Below are 15,192 nucleotides of genomic sequence, written 5' to 3' on the forward strand. Positions count from 1 at the left end.
GTTCTGGGTATTTGAAATCCCCATGCTTACACTTACTTACTCCTTCCTTCCACTACACCCTTAAAGTTTTCCAACCTGTTTTCCAATCTCTCTGTCTGTTGCCTGCCCGCCTGGGCCCGATCCTGCTTTTCTCACTGAACCGTCCCTTCCATAGGCACCAACTTCTTCCACTACCAGTTTAGCTAGGAGGGTGGGCTTCTCAACTAGCCCCCCACCCCTCCTGGTCTCTTCCCTTAAACATTCTTACTCACAAGACTACCCGAGTCCTCCTTCATGAGGCTTGCCACCTAGACGAAGACACATGGCCCATTGGGCAAAGGCCATTTACTTAACATATAATTTGAAGGACTACTCTTAGAGGGTTTACCCAGAGACTCATTCATCTGTTTGACACTTAAACAGAAAAGAGAATTACACAGAGAGCAGAGGGAATTACAGTCTAAGCCAGACTTTCCCACTTCTATACACTGACCGCTACAGGGGACAGGACAGAAGGATCTCAATTTAACCTCAGAGCTGTCTCGCACACATGGCTTCCACTCCGAGGAATTACGAACAAGAGGTTCAGTTCCACCCACACTCCTAACACCCAAATGAACAGAGAAAAAAAAACAACAACAGTAACTGGTTAAATAGAACAGAACCAGAACCAAATAGTGTTTCCTTATCCTATTAGGACTCACTTTTACTCAGTGCAGTTCTCAGCATATAACACCAACAGTACCAAGCAAAGCAAACACAAAATAACAAGGGTAAAACAAATAGATGGTGTAAATTCTGCAGGGCTCCCCCCTTCTTAATTGCTCACCAAACTGTGACAAATTTCTGTTACCAATCTATCCCTCATGTCAGATGATCAGGCTGACACTACAGGATCGTTGGGGGAAGATAAAGAAAACACACCATATAACTGAATTTTAAAGCTTCATTAATAAAATAATAAAACAACAACGGAGAGTGTTGGGAACGCTCTCACATCACTCAGGAAAATATTAATGCCCCAAGCCCGAAGCTCCTTTCATACTTACACACGTACGTCCAGACTGGCCACTTCTGTGTATAATGTTCAGAGGAGGGGGAGAGGTGGAAGGGAGATTATCCTGTATACAGCTTGTCCAGAATTTCCAACATGCTTCTGCTCTTGGGAGGGCTGTTCTTTTACACCCTGGAATCTCCTGCGGCGTCTCTTTCAGAGATTCCAGTCCAGGTCGGCTGCCTGTGGCTTCTTTGGTGTCACCAAGCCACACCGACTCCAGGGTCACAAAGGCACACTGTTGGATCTTACTGGACAGTTAAGCTTTGCAAATGTAATTTCAGTTCTGTAACTTGTATTTCCTTTGCTTCGCCTCTGTCTATATTTTTTCCTTCACAGCCAGCTGGGGCCGAAAGCAGCCCCTCCCTGCACCAAGCACAGTCCGCTCCGATTCCTGACCCTGAACGCAGAGCACCCCCCTCCTTCCATCCCGGGGCCAAGATGATTTTTAAATTAACCCGTTCCTTATGTCTTTTTCTTTCTTTTTCTCTTTCCCATTAAACATTCTAGTAGCGATGCTAACTACTTCAGACAAACTTTTCCCTTGCGTACCATCTGGATGCTTTCTAAATCTTTTTGCAATATCCTTTGCACATTGTGACATGAAAACCATTTTAACCATCTCCTTTCCATGATCAGTTTCAGGATTTAAATTCCCATGCTTTTTAACTTCACAAATCAGTCGAGCACAAAAGTCAGAGAGGTGCTTATCTGGATGCTGAACACAAGCAGTCACCTTGCTCCAATTTGGAGTAGCCTCCCCTGCATCTCTAATGCCATTCAAAACAGCTTTTAAAAATCCATCCAACTTTGTCTTTTGAGCTGGATTATTGGGATTCCAGTTAGGGTCAGTAATTAGCCAAGGTGCATTCAAATGAGCTGCAGATTTTTCTTTTACTTTTTGTCTTTCATCTTCTGTCATGAGAGTATCTAATAACTGATTTACATTTGCCCAAGTGGGCACATGAGTGAAAAAGATTGTGCAGAACATTCTTTCCACTGCCTCAGGATTGTCTCATAAGTGAGGCATAGTGCACTGCCAGTTAAACAAATTTGAAGTTGCAAACAGGGTATGGGTAAAACCATCTCATGTTCCCCAGCAACCAGTAGAACCAGATAAGTTCTCAATGAGGCTTGTAATATCAGAGGTGTCTCAGAAACATTCTCTCTCATGGAGTTAAGTAACCTAGTGGGGGTCCACAAGGGCAAGGACAAGGGCTGCTGTAATATTGGGGGTGTTTGAAAAGCAGTCCCTGACCAAGTTTGCAAAAGGCTGGCTGGAGGCTGCACAGAGGGGGTGAGGCTGCCTGATTCCTCTGAAGATGAGGGAACATCACTCTGAGCTCCCCCTTGATTCTCCTCTGTCCCTGAACTGTCCCTAACCTGCTTTTGAATCCTTGCACTCCATCAGACGGGGAAGAACAGGAACAAAATTGTCCTCCTCCCGGTGCGGCTCTGGTGCACATGGTGGGTGATTTTTTTACAAGAGCTCTCCATACAAACAGCTTCAAAAGCTACCCATCCCTCCATGGGTTTATAATTATACCATACAAACAAGTAATCCATTTGTCTCGGCCTAAGATCAACCAAAATATCCCTTAAGGAGTTCCTCCTATCTGTGGAAAAGGTTTCACCCACCGGCCAGTCTCTAGTTGGGGACAAATGAAAGGTAAATGATGGCCATTGGATCCAACACAGATTTCTCATCTTAAATTTAACTAGATCAGCTGTCTCAGAAATCTCTTTCCAATCTCTAAGTATCAGAGACAACGGGGCATCCCCCGGGCACTTACTGCCAACTTGTCTCATTTTAATGAAGGGACTCTAACCCCTCTTCATGAAGGGACTCTAACCCCTCCTCCCCGGGTCGAGGTAAAGGGACTCTAACCCCCACCTCCCCGCGTCGAGCGCTCGCTTACCTCTCCAGGGACTTGAACACCTGGACTGAGACTCAAACCCAGGCTGGGACTCTAACCCAGACAACTTGGATCCTGTGCAAACCTGGACTGGGACTCTAACCCAGACCTGGACTGGGACTCTAACCCAGACCTAAGTAGTCAGGGACTCTAACCCCGACAACCTGGACCCTACTCAATGGGTAGGTGGACGTTGCTGGATTTCCTACGAGTTTCAGCTGGTTCACAGAACACGCCTTATCGCCAACGCAGAGATCAGATCACCAGGCAAGGCTCCTCTAAACTGGAGGATGCGCGCTGCGTTGCCTCAGGGTCCGATCCCCCACCGGAGAGTCAGACGGGTCCCGGCGGAGTCGCCAAAGATGTCAGGGACTCTAACCCAGACGGCAAAGTTCGTTGTCTGACCGCGAGAGAGACAGGCAACACCAGCAAGGTCCGATCAAAAGCTCTTTATTGACAAGTGCACGCATCAATAGAGAGCAGCTCGTCTCCAGAGAGAACCAGCCTGCTCTTTACATCTTAGTATAAGCCTATATAGACAGTTCCGTCGCGTCATAAATTATTCACTGGAGCAACCCACCCCCTTCTTCTAACAACTAGAAACTAGACACCTTTAGTATACATGCATGCCTAAAGTTAGAAATGTAGGGGAGTTAAAAACAAACAAAGAACAAAACCAGGGAGCGAAAACAAGGAGGCTGGGAAACTAGGACTCTTATCAGTTCTTCGAAGGAGCTGCCCGAACACAGCACATCTGGTACTATGCCAGGAATGCAGCTTCTCTCTTATCTCACTTTTTCCCAGCGCTTGTGAGACATGCTGCTGCTTCTCAGTGTTTTCCACTCAGGGATTACCCACAAACCTCTGTTAGCCTGACTTTGGTCAGGTTGGCATACCTGGTTTTGTCTGCTATATCTTTATTCAGGCCTAACAATTATAATGTCACAGTCTCGGTGAGTTGACTGCTGCAGCTCCCCGTAGACTCTGCCTGCGCCTCTCACCGAGCTGGAGTACAGCAGGCGAGGGGAGAGCACTCAATGTATTGCATCTACACTAGACGCGATATATCAACCCCCGCTGGATCGATCGCTGCCCACCGATTCGGCAGGTGGTATAGACATACCCCGAGTATCTGGTGATCGGAGCTGGACCCCCGAGGGGGACACATTGAAGGAACTCAGGGGTTAAGGTGCCTCTATTGTCAACTGTCAGGGCTGCTGTGGCTCAGAGGAGGGTGCCTGACTGCCTGGCAGGCTTAGGCGCCGCAAGCCTTGGAGGTGGGAGAAGTGAAGCGGCCACGGCGTGCTCGGGGTGCTCGTGCTCGGAGCAGGGGTGAGCTCGGGCGACGGGGGTGCCGCAGGGCAGAGCAGGAGAGTTGCCACAAGAGGGGAGCCTCAGGGTGGAGGGGGGAGCTGCCACGGGTGGGGCGCCTCAGGGCAGGGGTGCGGGGGGGGGAGGGTGCAAGGTGGAAGTTTCGCCTAGGGCATGAAACTTCCTTGCACCGGCCCTGCCCCACGCCCTGCCTGCAGCCAGCCCTGCACCCCCTGCCCTGCCCTGCCGGCAGTCAGCCTCTGTCTCCAGCCAGCCCTGCACCTTCTGCTTCTGCCTGCACCAGCCGCATCCTCCCTGCCCTGTCTCCAGCCAACCCCTGATGCACCCCCCCTGCCTGAAGCCAGCCAGCCACGCAGCCCTTGCCCTGCCTGAAGCCAGACCCTACCTCCAGCCAACCCCACATCCACTGGTGCCCTGCACTTCCCAGGGCAGTAACCCTGCACATCTGCTTCAATGAGGGGGGGCAGGGAGCAGCTGGGACCCACACATGTGCACACCCTAGGGTGACCAGACAGCAAGTGTGAAAAATCGGGACGGCGTGGGGGGTAATAGGATCCTAGATAAGACCCCAAAATTCGGACTGTCCCTATAAAATTGGGACATCTGGTCACCACAGCACACCCCCAGGACTCCTGAGTTCCATTGCTGGGTTTCCTATTGGTTCCTCTGCTGGTTGTTTTCCTTTTTCTGGGGACTTTGGGCAAGTTGCTCCCCACTCTCGGGCTCTGTCCCCAGCAGTCAAATGGGGATTTCATACCTTCCCGCTATTGGAAAGTGCTGGGAGAATCCCCCAGCAAAAGCTGCTCTGAGAGTGCTAAGCAGCATCTGACCATTCAAGGTCGGAGCTCACTGCCCAGGAGGAGTGCTTGGCTCTGGGGTTTCACTTCAGCCCAGTGTAGAGAGAGAGCCCTAACCATGGAGTTTGGCTCAAGAAGACCAAGTCTCCAATTTGTTAAGGGTGTTTTGAATTTCAATCCTGTGCTCCAAAGTGCTTGGTGTCAGTTGTAAACTTTAGGAGCATGCTCTCCACTCCATTTTCCAAATCATTCATGAAAATATAGAATAGTACCTGACACCGGACTGATCCCTGCCAGACCCACTAGGTTCACCCTCCCCGTTGGGCAGCTAAACATGGAGAAGGGCTCCTGGAGTCTTGGCTTTCAACCAGCTCTGCACCCACATTACACTGATTGCAGCTGGACTACATTTCCCTCGTTTGCTTCTGAGAATGTCCTATGGGACTGTGTCGAAAAGCCTTAGTAACACCAAGCTAGATCCCATCTATTGTTTACTCACCTCTACCAGGCCCAGAACCCTGCCAAAGAAGGAAAGAGGATTGGTTTGGAATGATTTGTTCTTGACAATTCCACGCTCACTAGTCAGAAGAACCAAATCATCCTGTAGGTGCTGCTGACAAACTGAGTGTTTAAGAATGTATTGCAGGATCTCTCCAGCTATGGCAGTCAGGCTAGCTAGTCTGTAAGTCCCAGAGGTCTTTTTGTTCCCCTTTGAAAGATAGGTCCTGTCTTGTTCATGGATGGGAAGATGTTCTTTTTCAGGGGTCTCAGACGAGAACTGGGGCACAACACCTGGTTTGTTAAGGCCACAAAAACGGAGGCAGGAACCTCTTCTCTGCTGCTGGCAAAGAACCACAGGTACCTAAAAGATAGGGACTCACATCTTTGAATGGGCTTTAAAAAGGCAGTGGTTAATAAGTTTGGCCCCGACCATTTCTTGTTTCCACAGACTAGACATTTTAGCAAACTTTAGAATTCCTTGGTGCTAAACACTGTGAAACTCCCCTTTCTCCTTCCCAGAGGGCTTTAATACCCCTTATCTCACTTGGGCTCTAAACTGCCCATAGTTCGAGAACTGTTCCTGTTCCGATTGGACAGATGGGAGAAGGGAAGTGACCTACCCAAGGCCTACACAACAAGGCGATGGCAGAGCCAGAAAGAGAAGCAACCAGTTCTGACTCCTGTTCTAACAGATGAAAACACCCCAGAGCCCAGGAATCGAGATGGTGGGAAAATTTCATTCAAACCGTTTCTGTCCGAAAATCCCATTTAGACTAAACCAGTTTGTTTCTCAAAATCATAACAAGTGGGATGAAAGATCTTTGCAAAAATATTTTGTTGCAAAACAAAAGCATCTCCTCTTTGTCAGAGTGTGTTAAATTGTCTCCTCGCACACAAAGAGGAGACACTTACATCTCAACCATTAGATAAGATGCTTCAATCTGAGCTAAGTCGTTGCTACTATTAACAATTTCAAAATAAAAAAATACAAATAAAATAGACTGATTTCAGCTAATCTATTATGTCATAATCTGGGAAACTTCATATTATGCACTACTTCTAGTGACACTCCCAAATGGATCCGCATCCTTCACCCACCATGAGGTAGGTAAGAGCGGATCATTATTATCCCTACTTGAAAGAGGGAGAAGCTAAGGCTGAGAAAGGAGAATTGACTTGTCTTAGGTCACACAGCCCGTCAGAGGCAGTGTTGGGAATAGGACCGAAGAGCCCTGATTTTCAAACAAACCATCGGATCTTGAATTTCAGACATTGAATGACCTGAATACTGTGCTCTCAGATGAGCTCCAGACCAACAACAGTGACAGTAATTATTCAGCAAGTATTTGAGGAGAACTGCAATGTTAGAGGGAATCATCAACTGCTCAGAGACAATTAATGCAGAGAAGCAGCAAAATTAATCAAAGATAGAACTGGTTCTGACTTATTTACTTGATCTTAAAAGAGAACAACAAGGACCTGAGTCTCCTCCCTGTCAACATCCCCCTGCTCAACCAATCAGGGTAGAGACGGAGGACGGGAGGCTGAGGGTTCTCACCAGAGAGCCCAAAGGATGGCCCAGGTCACCGGTGGGGATCACTGCCCGAGCACTATTTCAGTCCCACATTTTTGGGTGGACCTTCCATAGTGGGAGCTGCAGAGGACTTCCCTGCAACACACACACACACACCTCCGTCCTGTTGTTGGGAAGGGAACAGGAGAAAGGACAAAAGAAGCAAGAGAAGAAGAGGAGGGAGGGATGGAGGAAGAGGTGAAACAAAAAGGACAAACCCTAATGTCCCCAGCGATTCTAAGGGACAAAATCCCAGGTGCGCAATAAAATTCTGCCTCCTTAAGCTCGTGTTTTCCATGCCTAGAATTCACTTGTCACCAGATAGATCAGACTGAACAGGTTTCAAACCTCCAGGAGGCTCTTACCTTCTAAACAGGGACGGCTGTTTTCTAGTAAAATCACTACAAGGGAAGGAGGAAACTCGGAAGAGGTTCCTCCTGGCGCTCACGTCCATGACCCCAAATAATCTCTCAGTCCTCAAAGAGAGACCTGGAGAAGGAAACGTGCTGAAGCAAAGCCACAGAGGTCTCTGAGGTTTCCCTGGCCCCTCGCCCCTGTCCTGCCTGGCTGATGTCAGCATCTCTCTGTGAGGTCACCACCTCCCCACCACCTTTGACCAATAGTCTGAGGTCCTGCAAAAGGCCTTTGTGATGTCACTGCCACACCCCTCCCTTGCTGGGCTAATGTCCTGCCCCTGGCCAGGCACTTTGGAGGTTTGAGCTACTCCCTGTGGATCACCCCACTCAAGGAGCGTTCGTTCTAGGCAGCAAGCCGGCTAGACAGGAAAACATCAGACGCTGCTCCCAATGCTACACTCAGTTTTTCAGAAATTAGTCGACTTCATGGTCAGAAGACACCATTAGAGCATCTAACCTGTATATCACAGGCCTCCTGTATGACATAACAGCTACTTTGGGGGCAAACACATTCCAGAAAGGCATCTAGTCTTCATTAAATGACATCAGGAGATGGTGAATCCACCACTTTCCTTGGTAGCTTGCTCCTGTGGTGAATCATCCTCGCTGTTGACTATTGTGCCTCAGTTGTAATATGAATTTGTCTCTTTTCACTTTCCAGCCATTGGGTCTTGTTATGCCTTTCTCTGCTCCATTCAAGAGCCCGTAAATACCCAATCTTTTCTCTCCATTAAGGCCCTTCAACATTTCAATGAAATCACCTTTCAATCTTCTTTTGATAAGCTAAACAGGTTGAGCTCTTTCAATAGCTCACTGGAAGGCATTTTTCTCCAGCCCTCAGAACATTTGGTGGCTCTTTGCTGCCCTAGCTCCAATTTCACAACATCTTTTTCAAATGAGGATACCAGAACTGGAGGCAGTATAAAGGTTGTATAAAGGTAAAATTAAATAGGTTGCAGAGGAGTTTTTTTTAATTTCGGCTTTTGTTGCTAAAAATTTTGTCTCTCTGCGGTGAGAAAAAACACTCCCCGAATGCCAAAATTTGAGCCATGAAAAGCGGCAGTGTGAACAGCGCATCATAGGTGGAGCTGTGCTCCCGGTGACAAAGCTCCTGCCCCTCATTGGAGGTAGTTTGGCTTTGTTGCAGGGGAAGCTCTCTCTCAGCGATAAGGACGGCCACACAGCGCACCTTACAATGGCATGGTTAGAGTGGCACAGCTGCACCGTGGTAAGGTGCGCGGTGTAGACACAGCCTCAGAGCTGGGGAAAGCCGACAGGCGCTGAGGAGCACAGGGTTCAGACAGAGACATCCGTTAGGAGAGGAACTATTCACAGGGATTCTCTATAGCCTAGTAAGGTGGAGAGGATGGAAGATGATAATGTACAGGTAGGTTCTGATGAGAAACAGTGAAATGAAAGAGTCTCCCTCAATTACATCATGTAATAGCAGACAGCTAAAATGGGACACATTTTAGAAGTGCTTAAATACAAACGCTAAACGTCTAAGTACTAAGACTGGTGAATTTGAGTGCCTGGTATTGAGTGACGATATTGATAGAATAGGCATCACAGAAACCCTTGCACCCCCTCCTGCACCCACATGGGGAGACTGACCTGTGTGCATGGAGCAGCTGGCATTGCTGCCCCCCACTCCTCCCTGGAACGCTGCTCATCTGGGCACCCCTAGGGGCTGTGGGATGTGGGGGCAAGAAGTGAGATCATCCGAGCTCCCTGCATCCAGGTCACTTTCCTCAGCCGGGCTGCAGTAGCGGGAGGGCAGAGAGCAGCAGCTTCTGATGCTCCCCTCACAGCACAGCCCAAGTGGGAAAAGTGACCAGGACGCATGGAGCACATAGGGTTGCTCCTTACTCCCCTCAAACCTCTATGGACCCATGGAGGAGCATTGGGGCAGGGGAGAGCAGTGAGCACCTTTGCACTGCCACACGGTGCCCTTTGACCCCTGGAGCCCTGGGCGGCTATCGGGGGGCACCACCCCTAAGGCCGGCCAGGCTCCCCAGAACGAGCAGCAGAAAACACAGAGACTGGCCACACACTGAGCAGTGGTAGCCTGGGCGGCTCGTAATGGAGGCTCAGGGGGGAGGGGCGTCATAACATTTTTTCCCAGATTTGGACCTTAGCGTCCAAAATATGGGTGTTAGCATGAAAACCTCCAAGCTTAGTTACCAGCTTGGACCTGGTAAAGCTGCCACCAGCCAGGGATTTATACAGTGCCTGGCTCGCTGTGGTCTCCCCAAAACCTTCCCCGGGGGACCCCCAGACTCAGATGCCTTGAGTCTCACAACAAAGGGGAATAAACCATTTCCCTTCCCCCTCCTCCCCTCCAGGTGTTCCCTCCCTGGGTTCCTGGAGAGATATACAGAAGCAAGCTCCGTGAATCTAAACAGAGGGACTCCCCCTCCCTGTTTCCAGTCCTGGAAATAGAAGTACCAAGATAGCTAATCTCTCTTCCCCCTTACCCAGAGGGTATGCAAAGTCAGGCTAGTAAATCTAACACAACGAGATTTTCCCCCTGACTTCTTCCTCCCACCAATTCCCTGGTGAGCTGCAGACTCAATTCCCTGGAGTCCCCACTAAAGAAAAAATCCAACAGGTCTTAAAAAGAAAGCTTTATATAAAAAGAAAGAAAAGGACATAAAAATGGTCTCTCTGTATTAAGGTGACAAATACAGGGTTATTTGCTTAAAAGAAAAAAATGAATAAACAGCCTTATCCAAAAAGAATACAAGTTTAAACATTCCAGCAACTACACACATGTAAATACAAAAAAAAAACAATATAAACTTATTGTCTTATTATCTTTGTACTTACAACTTGGAAACAGAAGATTAGAAAGGCAGGAGATAGAAAAATCACTCTCATAGCCGAGACGCCACAGACACAAGACAAAGAACAAAGAACTCACACACAAACTTCCCTCCACCCAGATTTGAAAAAGTCTTGTTTCCTGATTGGTCCTCTGGTCAGGTGTTTTAGGTTACTGGTGTTACCCCTTTATAGGTAAAAGAACATTAACCCTTAGCTATCTGTTTATGACAAGGGGGCTCAGCCTCCCCAAACCTTGCACTGCCAAGGGGACAGTGGGGCCCATGATCAGGGGCCCTGGCCAAGTTAGGTCCCCCTGGAAAAGTCTCCCCTATGTCAGCCCCAGGGCTGGAGGAGCTCCCACTCCCTGCTACAGCCCGGGGGCTGCAGCAGGGGCACAGAGCTTCTCTGGTCTCAGGGCCACAGCGGGGCAGGGGTAAAGGAGTGATAGGGTGGGGCTGGTGGGGGAAGGGGTGGAACAGAAGTGACAGTGGATAGGGGCCATGGGTGGAAGGGGGTAGAGCCACAGACAGAAGGTAGGGGCATGGTTCTGGTGCTGGGGCCCCCACACTTGTTCTCCCTTTCCCGGGGGTTTGGCATCACTAGCCCCGGCTTAGCGAGTAGGGTTCAGTGGTCCCCATAATGTGGGGTGCGACTCCTAGGGGGACACAGAGGAACATTCATGGGGGCACCTCAGGACCTGAGCCAGCCCACATAGAGGGCAGGGAGGGAGCACCACTCTGCCACAGCTCTTCCCCAACCCCACCCTCAGCCTGAGACTCTGGCTCCCAGCCCGGCGTCGACCCCTTTACCCCTGTCCGCACCCCTCACCCCAGCAAGCAACAGCCCCACTCCTCCCAGCCCCGGTTCTTGACCGTGGCTTCCGAGGGGCCACAGCCATGGCTAAGAGGGCACAATGTGAAATGTTTGGGGACCACTGGTTTAGGGTGACGTCCTCAATCACTTCTCTGCAGTCCAATAAAAGCTATTCCTCACTCACCTACCCCTCCATCAGGACGGACTAGGTATGTTCTGCTGCCCTTCACTCATACAGGAAGGAGAATAACATTTCATTCCACTCAATCCTAAAGTCATTTGTAACCCAAGACCATCCCAAACTGGTCATTTTGGGGAAGCGGCACCATCATGCTGCATAGCTAGGCAGAGTAGGTGTGTCTATGCAAACACGGTCTGTTCCTGAAGTCTTTCCCCAGCTCCTCACTAGGTGAGAGAGGGGAGCTCATTCAGACCCTGCTTTCGCTTAGTATTTAAAAACTCCTTAGTGTCCCTATCTCTGCCGGCCTTAGATTTCTCCTCCTGTCCGTTTTTTGACAGCTCAGATGAGGTGACCGAGTGGTTAAGGTGATGGACTGCTACCCCATTATGCTCTGCCTGCATGGGTTCAAATCCCATTCTCATCAGAGGCATTTAGTCTTCACCCTCCTTTATAGACAACCATCTCCCCCTTTGGTACAATAACAGATCAAACAATGTTGCTTGTGTTACCCAAAATTGGGTCAGTTAGTAAGCTTAGAGAGGACTAATAATGCCCCTCCCCCCCAGAGTTTGGCAGAAAGCAGCACATTTATTAGCTTGATAGCTAAGCTCAAAAGAAGGGATGGGGGAGGGTGTCACACTCATACTCACGCTCCCAGGACAGGCCTGGCAGTGGAGATGTCAGGATCCTTTAAGGTAAGTGTCCCACAGCGCAGCGATGGACGGTGCGATGAAGATCAGTCTCCCTGAGGTGCAATAGAATGTAACACAGCGAACCACTGGCCAGATGGGCCGGGTGAAGGGCATTCACTGGAGGTACAAAGGAGAGTGGGAAAGCCACTTCACAGGCATTCAAAGCGGGAAAGGACACAAGCTGGGGGAGTTTAACAGACCTTTTGAGCATACAGGTTATACAGAGCATACAGATCACTGCTGCTCCTACAACATGATAAGTTCTCAAGCAGCATGTTTCTTACTTTGCCCATCTGTCAATTTTGATGATTATTGATGGAAATATTTTGCCATTGGGTTGTGTGTTTACACAGAAATTGACATTTACCAACAAATACACAATTCTTCCAAGCCTGCCTAGTCTGCAGTTGATGGGTTTAGAGGGACACATTCACTCTTCCAGGTCCCCATTCCAGGCCTGTGCTCTCCAGGTTGTCAACTTCCCGCACTGCTGGGATCCTTCCCTCATCTCCCCCCAAACCACTGCCCCACCCCCACTTCTGGGGTCCCCTCCCTACACTGTCTAACTCCACTGCTGGCAGGATCCCTTCCTGTTCCTTTCATTTCCTGCCTCCACTCTGGGCAAAAGCTCTGCACTCTTCCCACACCAGAAGTTGAACCCAGGCCACCTGGGTGAAAACCAGGAATCCTGACCACTAGCCCATATGGGACTATTGTTGCATCTGACTAAGTGGGTATTCACCCACGACAGCTCATGCTCCAATACGTCTGTTAGTCTAGAAGGTGCCACCGGATTCTTGGCTGCTATTATTACTACAACTCAGGCCTTGGCTACACTGGAGAGTTACAGTGCAGGTGGTGGCTTTACAGCGCTGTAACTTACTCCCCGTCCACACTGGCAAGGCACATACAGCGCTGTATCTCCCTGGCTACAGTGCTGCATGTGCTCCACCTCGACCGAGAGGAATAAAGAGAACAGAGCTGGTGATGCAGCGCTGGGGTGCCAGTGTAAACAGTGATTAATCTTACTACGCTGTCACTGACCTCCGGAACCTTCCCATAATGCTTTTAAGTAGAGATAACGCTCTTTGTTTTGGTGTGATGCCTCTGTTTGCTTTGCTGTGAGCTCAAGGCTCCCGGAGCTGCTTATCTAAAAACCAAACACAGTTACTGTTTGCAGTGAATGAGCAGAGGCAGGGGGATCCCTTTGGAACACCCACAGCTGGTGTTTGCTTGAGGAGAGAAGCAGCCGGGTGGGCACGGGGGAGGGGGGGTCTGTTTTGGATCAGCGGCTTATCTGGTCTGTGAGGAAAAAAACAAAGGCGGCTATTTGCATTTAGTGAATGAGAGAGGGGTGGGGGAGGAGGCTTGAACTTGCCAGGCAGGGAGCTGACACAGTGTCAGCTCCAAAAATCCACTCGCTCTGTCTCCCCCACGCTCCGTGTCACACTCCACCCCACCCTCCTCTTTTGAAAAGCACATTGCAGCCACTTGAATGCTGGGATAGCTGCCCATAATGCACCACTCCCAACAGCGCTGCAAATGTGGCCATGACAGAGTGCTGGTAGCTGTCAGTGTGTCCACACTGCAGCGCTTTCCCTAAACAGCTGTAGGAAGACAGCTTTAACTCCCAGCGCTGGACAGCTGCAAGTGTAGCCAAACCCTCTCTAAGCCGACCCCTTATGAGAACAGCAGGGACTAGCATGACTAGATGTCCCGATTTTTGGGTCTTTTTCTTATATAGGTGCCTATTAACCCCACCCCCATCCCAATTTTTCACATTTGCTGTCGGATCACCCTAGCAGGGGTTGCACACAGGGCTGCATTAACCTTCAGGTGCTGAGGTTTCCCTCTCTCCATTCCCAGAGCCTGTGATCAGGAAACAGACATCAGGGCTCCCAGGTGCTGCACAGACCATGACTGAGATCAGACCCCATATTATGCAAGGTGCTGTACAAACCCTGGGCAACACTGAGACACCCAGGAGGTTCCCCTCAATTTCCCTGAGCCTCTGCTGCCCAACTTCTTCTGAATCCCTCTGGCTCACCCCCCCCCACAAAAAAACCCACCTTTCCAAACAGTCCTTCTTTCCTTGCCCCCTGATTCTGGTTTCACACCCTGGGACCATCTCCTCTCTTTGTCTCTCCCCCTCCAGGTGAAGCAGAGATGGAGGCAACTTCAGCCACTGGAGTCAACCTCAGCGAGCACTGCAGCCGGCCCCGGGGGAGGGGGGGTGTTTGCAGACACAGGAAGGGAGCAGGGGGTGCTGGGAAGAAGGCGGCAGGAGAACAAAGCTCAGAGACCCAACATGGGGAAATTCCAGGGGGCGGGGCTCTGACACATCCCAGGTGCGGGCAGCTCCTGGGGGCGGGGCTCTGGCTCAGCTCGGGGGCAGGGCAGCTCCTCGGGGCGGGGCTCCAGCACAGAGCAGGGGCGGGGCAGCTCCTGGGGGCGGGGCTCCAGCACAGAGCGGGGGCGGAGCAGCTCCGGGGGGCGGGGCTCTGGCACAGCCCGGGGGCGGGCAGCTCCTGGGGGCGGGGCTCCGGCACAGCCCATGGGCAGGGCAGCTCCTGGGGGCGGGGCTCTGGCACAGCCCATGGGCAGGGCAGCTCCTGGGGGCGGGGCTCTGGCACATTGTGATGCAGAGCCCGGGCTGAACAGCTGCTTCCTGGTTCTCCACGTGCTGCCAGCAGCGCTGGAGCTGCCCGAGCCGCTGTTCTCAGCTGCAGCCAGGATCTGCCCCCGGCCCCGCTGGGATCCAGGTGGGGACAGAGACTGGGGCCCGGGGGTTCCCCTTGGTGTGGCTGGCGGGGGCGGGAGGGGAGAAGCCGGAGCTGCAGGCGGGGGAAGGGCGGTGGGACATTGTGACCCGGAGCCCCCGGGGAATGAGAGGCGCTGGGGGGCAGGAAAGTGACTCTGCCCCAGGGAGCCTGGGAGAAGCCTTGAAGGCGCCTCGGCCCCAGTGGAGCTGCAGGAGGATCCGCCCGCCCGCCCCGCTGGGATGGGGGGGCCGGGGCCCGGCCGTCGTGTGGGGGGGAGGGGCGGACCCCGGGCCAGGCGGGGGGGGGCGGTGTATTAAATCCCTCCCCATAGCAATGTGCTACTCCCGGGC

This window comes from Gopherus flavomarginatus, unplaced genomic scaffold, assembly GCF_025201925.1.
Source record: "Gopherus flavomarginatus isolate rGopFla2 unplaced genomic scaffold, rGopFla2.mat.asm mat_scaffold_39_arrow_ctg1, whole genome shotgun sequence".
Classification (NCBI taxonomy): domain Eukaryota; kingdom Metazoa; phylum Chordata; order Testudines; family Testudinidae; genus Gopherus; species Gopherus flavomarginatus.